The following is an 11,422-nucleotide window of genomic DNA, read 5'->3' on the forward strand; positions in this document are numbered from 1 at the left end:
TGCATGTAGTAAGCGCTTAATAAATGCCATCATCATCATCATCATCATCATCATCATTATTATTATTATTAGCATGAGAGCCCAAAAGGGCCCATCTTGAGCCCATGTCTAACCTGAGGGTGGGCCTGAAGCGACCTTCCTTTAACCCCAGAATTTCTTGATAAACAGCACCCAGCCTGACTCTTTTTCCCCACAATATTGGGGGAGGTGGAGATTCAAAACAGGGCTCACATTTCATTCAGGGAACCATTTTACTTATAATATTGTTACGAAACAGCAAGTTCAAGGACCTTTTTCCTGTGGTATTTCTGGAAAGGATGCTAGAAAGTGAAGACAATTGCTAACCCAGGGCAGCGCTACAAAAATAGTGGCAAATTATCCAAAACACAGAAGAATGATTATTTTTTGTTTTCCATTTATCTGAAAAAAGCGATAGTGACCAAATTACTCTCAGTTTTCTTTTGATGTGGTTGGTTACTTTCTGGGTGATCACCGTGTTAAGGAAAATGAGCATTGTAGTACTGGCACTTTGGTCTTCACCACAGGCATGTTTAGAATCTTTGCTGTTTCCATCGCATCATGTTCTAACCAGATAAACATGCCCTGGGGGAAAAATATTTCCTGATTCCCTAACAGTGTTCTATCCAAAATGTGTAGTGGAAACATATGTTGTGGAACATTTGAGTATATTTGTCCTGCACGGTAACGGTATACTTGGAACAATATACCCAGCCCTGCTATAATATAATAACATGATTTGGATATAGCCCAAAGAAAGAATGAGGGACACTCTTCCCACAGCACAAATCTCTTCTAATATAATCCGATCCACAAATTGGTGCAAATAGGTTGGGCGTAGCAAGTGGATGATGCCCAAATCTACCTCTTTAGGCCTCACCTCTCTCCTCTGCAATCTTGCATTTCCCTGTTTCCAGGTCATCTCTGCTTGGGTGTGACATGAGCATCTTGCGCTCAAAAGTGCAACTGTCTTTAATAGTAATAATTGGTTGGTTATGCACTTACTATGGGCCAGGCACTGTATTTCATTCATTCAATCGTATTTATTGAGTGCTTACTGTGTGCAGAGCACTGTACTAAGTGTTGGGGTGGTAAGCACTTAGTACAGTGCTCTGCCCACTGTAAGCACTCAATAAATATGATTGATTGAATGAATGAATACAAGCACTGTGAGCCACGTGGGGCTCACGGTCTCAATCCTCGTTTTACAGATGAGGTAACTGAGGCACAGAGAATCAATCAATCACATTTATTGAGCACTTACTGTGTGCAGAGCACTGTACTAAGTGCTTGGGAAGTACAAGTTGGCAACATATAGAGACGGTCCCTACCGGACAGCTGGCTCACAGTCTAGAAGGGGGAGACAGACAACAAAACAAATTAACAAAATAAAAGAAATAGAATAAATATGTACAAGTAAAATAAATGGAGTAATAAATCTGTACAAACATATATACATATATACAGGTGGTGTGGGGAGGGGAAGGAGGTAAAGCAGGAGGATGGGGAGGGGGAGAAGGGGGAGAGGAAGGAGGGGGCTCAGTCTGGGATAAAGAGGTGAGAGAGAGGTGAAAGATGAGAGAAGAGAGATGAGAGATAGAGAGCAGAGAGATGGAGAGAGACAAAGAGGGAAGAGAGAGATGAAACAGAAGAGAGAAGAGAGACAGAGAGAGAGGAAAGATGGAGGGGGAAGAGGTGAAGAGGTGAGAGAGAGGTGAAAGATGAGAGAAGAGATGAGAGATGGCAAGCAGAGAGATGAAGAGAGACTAGTCCAGGCACTAGTCAGATCCTAGCTTGAATTCTGTTTCAAGCCACCTCCCTGACTTCCCTGCCTCCTGTCTCTCCCTTCTCCAGGCCATATGTCACCTGTTTTCTAAAACATTGCACTCAACTACCAACTCCTCAAAAACCTTCAATAATGCCCATTCCTCTCCGCATCGAGCAGAAACCCCTGACAATGGGTTTCAGGTACTCAATCATCTCTCGCTCCGGCTCCTAATAACCTACTCTTTTTTATGGTATCTGTTAAGTGCTTACCGTGTGCCAGACACTGTGCAGAATGCCAGGGCACATACAAGGCAATGCGTTTGGACACAGTGCATGCCCTACATGGGGCTCACAGTCTTAATTCCCATTTTACAAATGAGGTAACTGAGGCCCAGAGAAGTTAGGTGACTTGCCCAAGATCACACAGCAGACAAGCGGCGGAGCTGGGACTGGAACCCAGCTCCTTCTGACTCGCAGGCCTGTGCTCTATCCACTAGGCCACACTGCTTTCCACTCTTGTCTCCTATTACTCCCATCTTGCACTCTTCATACCTCTCAAACTAACCTATGTTAGCACACTCAACCTCCTGAAGCTCTTAGGGATGCCTATCTGCAATTTACTTATCATCATCATCATCAATCGTATTTATTGAGCGCTTACTATGTGCAGAGCACTGTACTAAGCGCTTGGGAAGTACAAATTGGCAACATATAGAGACAGTCCCTACCCAACAGTGGGCTCACAGTCTAAAAGGGGGAGACAGAGAACAAAACCAAACATACTAACAAAATAAATAGAATAGATATGTACAAATAAAATAAATAAATAAATAGAGTAAAAAATATGTACAAACATATATACATAGATACAGACTTTAGTGTCTGTCTTCCCTGCTATGTTGTTAACTCTTTGAGGGCAGGGATTATGTCTACTAATTACATTGTACCTTCTCAAGTCCTTAATAAAATGCTTGAATTCACAGAGGCTCAATAAATAGCACTGATTGCTCAAGTAGGAAGAAATGTAATTTCTTTTCTTCAAAAGAAACTTTCTTTCCCTTTTTCTTTTCTTTTCTTCTACATAATGCATAGTTTTCTGGAGTCAGTCAAGATGGGATGCTGCTCTGTTGAGCCCGCTGAGGGACTGTGTCTATATCCCACCTGTCCCAACACTCTCTTCTCTCCCAGCACTTACAACAGTGCTCTGAACAAAGTAAGCGCTTAATAAATACTATTACTACTACCACCACCATATAGGACTTCATGTTTAATTATGGCATTTCTTGAGCACCTACTATGGACTATGTGCCGGGGCAGTTATAAGTTTATGAGAGTGGATGCAATCTGTGTTCCACACAGGCCCCCGAATCTATGCTATTCCCATTTTACAGATAAGAAAACTCTCTGAGTTTAAGTGACTTTCCCAGCGTTACACAGGAAGCCAGTGTCAGGGCTGGGACTCACATCTGGATCTCCTCACCTACAGCACTGTAATCCTTCCACTCTATGTTTTTCGCAACATTACAGCATTTATTACAGTAAAATAACGGTAATTGGCAAATGTATAAAGCAGTCTGCTAGTGGTAGACCTAACAATAGGTGGACCTATACAATTTGTAGTGAAAAATATCAGTTGAGTTGGCATTGTCAAACAATTTCCCTCTCAACACAGTAATTCCCACGGAATCAATGGTCATTATAATTCCATTTTTCCCATACTATGAGTTTCTTCAAAAACATCTCTCCACTTTAAAGGAGAGCTCTCTTTACAAATACTGGTCCCCATTACAGGGTAATTGCCATCCAAATAAAGCAGATCCTTGGTGACTAAGGCAATGAAATTCACACCTGAGGCTATTGGTTTTATGTTTTCTTTTTTCCTTTTTTTTTCCTTGTCCTACTTTCTGGCCTCTTTAACCTTAGAAGAGAGACCTATCTTTTGGAGGGTTATCATTGAAAGTGTTTATGGAACGAGTGAGTTTTGAGAAGGGGTTTGGAAAAAAGAATAGAAGGATGGTATAGATTAAAGGAGCTAGAAAAGGGAGTGAATGGGATTTTTGTTTAGTTTCCTTTTACTTTCCTTATTTTTATAATGTTCTGTTCTGAAGCTGTATGTCATGAGTGTGCTTCTTCCAATAACCCACTCAGGTGAAGCTACAATACACCCCAAATGACAAATAATTGAAGATGGTCTAAAGAATATAATAACATGCACAGCACCAAGCAAATGTTGAATTTCTCAGACCCCCGTGGCAATAGGTTTCACCATAAAGCAGCTGATTTGGGTTGACATCTTCCTAATATATAAATACCGTCAAAGCAGATGCCTACCGATATCAATGAAATATTTTTTGTAATAGAAAAATTGCTCCTATAGAAAAGGAATCACCTTCTAGAAACTTGATCTCAGGTCAGCTGCCAACATGGCTCTCAAATAGTACACTCGCGTTCTAAGCAGTGGCACCTTATTGATCGCATCATTGTCCAACAACTTAGTCTAGACAAGCAACCATCGGGGCTGTTGGCCTGGCAAGGCAACACCACCTGGTCTAGCAGCACGAAAATGACTCTTGTAGTATGGTGATTCTAAAAAAAAAAAAAAATTGGACTCCCGCAACACTCAATCAATCCATCAATCAAGGAACTTGATTGAGCGCTTACTGTGTGCAGACACCCTGATTACCTTGTAACCTCCCCAGAGCTTAGAACAGTGCTTTGCACATAGTAAGTGCTTAATAAATACCATTATTATTATTATTATTATTACTAAGCACTTGGGAGGGCACAGTACAACAGAATTGTAGGATGAAGTAGTTAGTACTCTTCAGTCTGGAAAGACCTGGACTAGGAAGGGGTTATGAATCAGTTTACCAAACCACATATGGACAGGTCAAAATGGAATTGTTCAGCAAATTCCACATCAAGGTGAGGCAACGTTTTCACTCAGTAAGTGGTAAGAACATGGACTTCAGTAGTATAGGAAGGTTTACAGACAGAAAATATCAATAGGTTCAATAGGGTGTGCATAAACTAATGGGTGGGCAATCCGTAATTCATTCATTCATTCAATCGTATTTATTGAGTGCTTACTTTGTGCAGAGCACTGTACTAAGCGCTTGGGAAGTACAAGTTGGCAACATACAGAGACGGTCCCTACCCAACAGCAGGCTCACAGTCTAGAACGGGGAGACAGACAGCAAAACAAAACATATTAACAAAATAAAATAAATAGAATAGTAAATCATTGAGGGAAATTGAGGAATATAGGAGGGAGAAGTAGGGACATTGGACAGTACATCCCTAATTATCAATCGATCTATCAGTGGTATTTATTGAGCACTTACTATGTGCAGAACACTGCACTAAACACTTGGGAGTGTACGATACAACAGAATTAATTATTTGGAAGGATATCAAGGAGGGCAACTATCCTCCAAGCATCTCACTGCCAATGTCAGAGAAAGAATGCTGGGAAAAGTGGCCCATTTGTTTGATCCAAAAAGGTATTTCTTATTTGCTTATGAACATGTGCAATAAATGTTGGGCTGCAGAGGCTAATGAAATCCATGACCATCACCACGACAGTCAATCAATCGTGATATTTATTGAGCACTTACTGTGTGCAGAGCATATGGCCCCATATACACTTCCAAAGCACTGCTAAGCAATGCAGTTCTCTCCACCCTCTTAAAAGACAAAAGAGATACTTTTGAGAGATCAGCATTTCAATGATCTTCTAAAAGTGCCTTCTAATACCCAAAAAGATGTCCAACACAGCATAGAGAACTAGCCAAGGTATGAAGGTATGACCTTCGTGTCAACTTTTAGGAAGTCATTTCTGCAGGTAATGCCGTGGCGAACGGGAAAGGGCCTGGATCAATGAAAGTCTTAAAAGTGAGGGATCGTCTTACACTTCAGACATTTTCCTCCAAATGTGAAACACTCAGGAAACGTCACAGGATATCAAAGGCTAAAACTGACAGAGTGCGGTTATTTAGTTAGTTAAGATATTTATTAAGTACTTACTATCATGGTGAGTCCTGGGTCAGATGTAGGAGGAATAGATCAGACACAGTGCCTGGACCACACACTAGGCTCACAATCTAGGCGAGGGTAGACAGATGAAAATAGCAGAAACGATGGATGAGAAACAGCCAAAACAAGCGACTGAATCAAACGACCAAGGCAATAATGCCAAGATAAGTGAAAGAACAGTTCTTGGAAAGGGGACTCTTAGCGGCTTCAGGGAAATCATCTTTATTTTAAGGACCATTACAGCCACCTCGAAGTCATAACGATTGTAAAATCTCACTCATTCAACCCATATATTTAATCTATCCCAAATCCTGTCAGTTCAACCTTCCCGGCATCGCCCCACCCAAACTGCTAGTGTGCTGATTCAAATTCTTATCATTGTTGACCTCCCTGCTCTTTGTCTCTCCCTACTCCAGCTGATACTGCCCTCTGCACTTTTCTAAAAAACGTTCCATCCACGTTAATCTACTCCTCAAATATCTCTAGCGGTTGCCCCCCGACCTCTGAATCCAACAGACCCCTTATCGTTGGCTTTAAAGAACTCGATCGGCTCTCCCCCTCTTACCTTGCCTTGCTGATTTCTACAACCCAGGCCACAGGCTCTGCTCCTCTAATGCCAACCTCCTCACTGTACGTCCTTCTCGTCTGTCTCTCTGCCAAGCCCTTTGTCATGTCCTCTTTTGGGCTTGGATCTCTCTCCCCCTTCCTATCCGACAGATCCCCACTCTCCCCACCTTCAGAGCCTTGTTAAAAATCACATCTCCTCTAAGAGGTCTTCCCCTACTAAAATCTCATTTCCCCTACTATCCCTCCCTTCTGCGTTGCTAATGCACTTAAATCTGTATCCTTCCGGCACTTGATTTTCACCCCTCCTACGTCCTCACACTACATATGTACATATTTCTGGGAAGCAGTATGGCTTAGCGGAAAGAGCACGGTCCTGGCAGTCTGAAGTCCTGGGTTCTAATTCCGGCTCTGTTACTCGACTCCCGTATTACCTTGGGCAACTTATGTAACTTTCCTGTGCCTCAGTCTCCTCCTTGGTAAAATGGGGATTCCATACCTGTTGCCCTTTTCTACTTAGGCTGTAAGTCCAGCGTGGGACAGGGTGTGTCCAAACTGAGTACCTGGCATCAACCCCAGTGTGGGCAGGGATTGTCCCTCTTTATTGCTGAATTGTACTTTCCAAGCGCTTAGTACAGTGCTCTGCACACAGTAAGCGCTTAATAAATACCATTGAATGAATGAATGAGTGCTTGGTACAGTACTTAGCATGTAGTACGTGCTTAACAAATACCCCCGTGATTTATAATGATTTATAATGTTAATGTCTGTCTCCCCCTCTAGACGGCAAGCTCCCTGGGGGCATGGAAAGTGTTTACCAACTCTGTTCATTCATTCAATCATATTTATTGCGCGCTTGCTGTGTGCAGAGCACCGTACTAAGCGCTTGGGAAGCACAAGTTGGCAACATATAGAGACGGTCCCTACCCAACAGTGGGCTCACAGTCTAGTGCTTTCCCAAGTGCTTAGTACAGTGCTCTGCCGACAGTAAATGCTTAATAAATACCACTGCTGGATTGATTGACCCAATGAAACCACATCCATATTCTTGAACAATTTAATCATATGGCAGAAAATCACCAATAAGAGGCTCTGGTATACAGTCAGTCTGCAAGCACTGAACCAGTGCTTATAGCAACATTCACCATTTAGGCTCAGGAGGCCATGCGAGAAGAATGGATATTCCAAGCAGTTACTGAAGGTTGAACCAGAAAGGGGCACAAGCAAGTCAGAAGGGAAGGCCGTATGGAGTAAAGCAGTCTTAATTTGGTAGGATGTTGGATTGGGGGGAGACAAATAGAGGGTTGATTGATTTATATAATGCCTGTTTCTGTCTTATGCTGTCGAGTCATGTCCGACCCATAGCGACGCCATGAACCCATCTCTCTCAGAACGCCCCATCTCCATCTGCAATCGTTCTGGTAGTGGATCCATAGAGCTTTCTTGGTAAAAATACGGAAGCGGGTTACCACTGCCTCCTTCCGCGCAGTAAACTTGAGTATCCGCCCTCGACTCTCTCCCACGCTGCTGCTGCCCAGCACAGGTGAGTTTTCACTTGTAGCAGATCGCCTTCCACTTGCTAGCCACTGGCCAAGCTAGGAATGGAATGGATATGCCTCAGCTGGACTCTTCCTCCTGTAGTCGAGACAGGTGGAGTACTGGAAACTCTCCAGGTGTGACCCTGAGAGGTGACACAATGCCTAATGATGGCATTTATTAAGCGCTTACAATGTGCAAAGCACTGTTCTAAGCGCTGGGGAGGTTACAAGGTGATCAGGTTGTCCCACGTGGGGTTCACAGTCTTAATCCCCATTTTTACAGAGGAGGTAACTGAGGCCCAGAGAAGTTAAGTGACTTGCCCAAAGTCACACAGCTGACAATTGGTGGAGCCGGGATTTGAACCCATGACCTCTGACTCCAAAGCCCATGCTCTTTCCACTGAGCCACTCTGCACTGAGCCTACACTAAGGTATTTTGATAACACTACATAGGAAGCAGCATGGCCTAGTGGAAAGAGCACAGGCCTGGGAGCCAAAGGGACCTGGGTTCTTATCCTGGCTCTGCCAGTATTTGCTGTGTGATCTCAGGCAAGTCACTTAACTCCTCTGTGCCTCAGTTTTCTCATGTATAAAATGGGGATCGAATACTTGTTCTCTCACACAGACTGTGAGCCCCATTTGGGATAGGGACTGTGTCTGATCGGATTATCTTGTACCTACCCCAGTGTTTAGTACAGTGCTTAGCACATAGTAAACACTTAAATACATTATTATTAGTAGTAGCGGTAGTAATAATGATAATAATTATGATAAAGCACAATCTTAGGGGGTGTTTGCAAACAAGGGCTGAGACCACTATTCAGGCAGAGTGGACCAGTCTCCTCGTCATCTAGCTCTATGATAATGGAGAGGGCATTTAACAGCTGCAGAATGACAAGAAGAAAAGTTAAAAACTGTGGAATTGCCAGCTCTCTAATAGATTACAGAATGTTAAATATTGGTAGGACATGAGTGTTATGTGGAATGGGGCACCAAGAACATTTGAGGCTAAAATGGAAGGAGGACGATTTTCTGAAGAAATAGAAAACATTTATAGCAACTACCAGCTGAGAAGATTTAAAAAAACCAACACCCAACAATATCAACGGCAAAATCCTGAAATAAACGGACTACGAGAGGATCCCTTTTTGATTCTGGAGTATAGGTTGAACATATATATCAAGGGAGAAGAAAACAGGAGATGGCAAGGTATTGTGAGAAGGTGAGTAGAGTTAAAAGAAAACCTGAAAGCAAAATCCAAACTCGTGAAAGCATTTACATTTTTCAGCATTTAAATAGTTATGAAAGCAGTGTCGGGTGCTGTAAACACAAAACGCCCTAACACAGGCTTTGGCAAATGTAACCTAAGTTAAACTTCATCATCATTTTCAACCATGAAAGATAACTTATACAAAGAATGTTCAAACGTAAAATAATCTCCATTCACTGTAGAGGGAAACTGTGGAATATACAATCTTTAAGAGCCACAATGTTTCAGAGAGATTTAATCCCCATTTGACAGATGTGGCAACTGAGGCCCAGAGAAGTTAAGCAACTTGCCCAAAGTCACACAACAGACAAGTGGCAGAGCCAGGATTAGAACCCAGGGCTTTCTAACTCCCGAGCCCTTGCTCATTCCACTAGGCCACACTGCTTCCCAATCAATACCATTGCTTGATTGACTGATGAGACATGATCGCTTGTAAGTAGCTGCTTCTAGAGAAGCAGCGTGGCTCAGAGGAAAGAGCACGGGCTTTGGAGTCAGAGGTCATGGGTTCAAATCCAGGTCTGGCTCAAGTTAATCCAATTGAAAAGACAGATAGTTAAACTGTGTTAATTCAGAAATCAAGGAACTAAAATGATTGTGCCTACCAACTCTATTGCATTGTACTCTCCCAAGGTGTCTAGTACCATGTTCTGCACCTCGTAAGTGCTCAATAAATACCACCAATTGCATTTTTTGTGGTATCTGTTAAGTGGTTACTATGTGCCACACCGCCACTTGTCAGCTGTGTGACTTTGGGCAAGTCACTTCACTTCTCTGTGCCTCAGTTACCTCATCTGTAAAATGGGGATTAAGACTGTGAACCCCCTTGGGATGACCTGATCACCTTGTAACCTCCCCAGTGGTTAGAACAGTGCTTTGCACATAGTAAGCGCTTAATAAATGCCATCATTATTGTTATGATTATTGTAAATTGTTACATCATGAAACTAAAGATGTTATTTGTTGCTTAACAAATGCTTAACAGTCTACCCACTCTGGATAGCAAGCTCAATGTGGGCAGGGAATGTATTTGTTATATCGTTGAATTGTACTCTCCCAAGGGCTTAGTACAGTGCTCTGCACAGAGTAAGCGCTCAGTAAGTATGATTGATTGATTAATAGTGCATATAATAACCTGATTGCTACTCAGTGAATACAGATTCTGAATACAGCAACCAGATTCTCCACTACAGCTTGTGGATGTTACCTGGGTAATCAATCAATCAATCAATCATATTTATTGAGCGCTTACTATGTGCAGAGCACTGTACTAAGTGCTTGGGAAGTACAAATTGGCAACATATAGAGACAGTCCCTACTCAACAGTGGGCTCACAGTCTAAAAGACTGTAGATCTTTTGCAGAGACCATTGACCATTCTAGACTGTGAGCCCACTGTTGGGTAGGGACCGTCTCTATATGTTGCCAACTTGTACTTCCCAAGCGCTTAGTACAGTGCTCTGCACACAGTAAGCGCTCAATAAATACGATTGAATGAATGAATGAATTGAAGGTTCCAATCAGTAGTTAGCCCAGCATTTGGGATGAAATTTGAATGTTTTAATGCACTTAGAGTTGTCTCGATTCAGCTGCAAAGAGAAAGCTCAGGTTTCTTGTCATCTTCAGATCTGCAAATTCCTAGACCATCTTCAGCTCTGGAAACAACAATATTATCTCTGGCACATTTATGTTTATGCGGCATGTCCAAGGTTCCAAGAAATATCCTGCCTGAATTTTCATCAATGGATAATCCGAGGCATCATTTACGTTTGCTCATCACGTCACATACCCCAACCCCAAAATGCACGTAGAGCCAACAGTGAGAAATCCACAAGTAGAAATGTATCGGTAGCATTGTGAGCTTAAGATCTGCATGAGGACTTCATGGGTGTGGTGAAAAACCATCTGTATTTTTGAAAGTCAGACTGTAAGAATATGTTAATACGATGAATTATGTGGCTCACTGATATATCTGACTATTTTACATTACCACATCTTTCTGCATTTTATGGTAGACACTATTCATTTTAGCGAAGTATGAGGCTTGAGTATGTGGTTTTTGTGCCTGAGATGTCACATTAAATCATGCCATTGACACCCCCAGCACTGGTAATTATTTATTAACCTACTTTAACTACAAGAAAGAGGACGAATTGGCAGGCAAGAGGCATGCAGATAAATGCATATGGTAACAACTGCTCTTTCCTACATCCCTAGATTTTTTTTAAACTTAC

The 11,422-nt window shown here is 42.3% G+C and overlaps 1 non-coding gene across 1 annotated transcript; it reads right to left on the reverse strand.

Moving 5' to 3' along the window:
- Positions 1–7,937: 7,937 nt before the first annotated feature.
- On the reverse strand, positions 7,938–8,075 carry LOC119948588. The gene has a single exon (XR_005456974.1). It is a non-coding gene; the product is annotated as a small nucleolar RNA SNORA7 (small nucleolar RNA).
- Positions 8,076–11,422: the final 3,347 nt, after the last annotated feature.

Source organism: Tachyglossus aculeatus, chromosome X4 (genome assembly GCF_015852505.1).
Source record: "Tachyglossus aculeatus isolate mTacAcu1 chromosome X4, mTacAcu1.pri, whole genome shotgun sequence".
In the NCBI taxonomy this organism is placed as follows: Eukaryota; Metazoa; Chordata; class Mammalia; order Monotremata; family Tachyglossidae; genus Tachyglossus; species Tachyglossus aculeatus.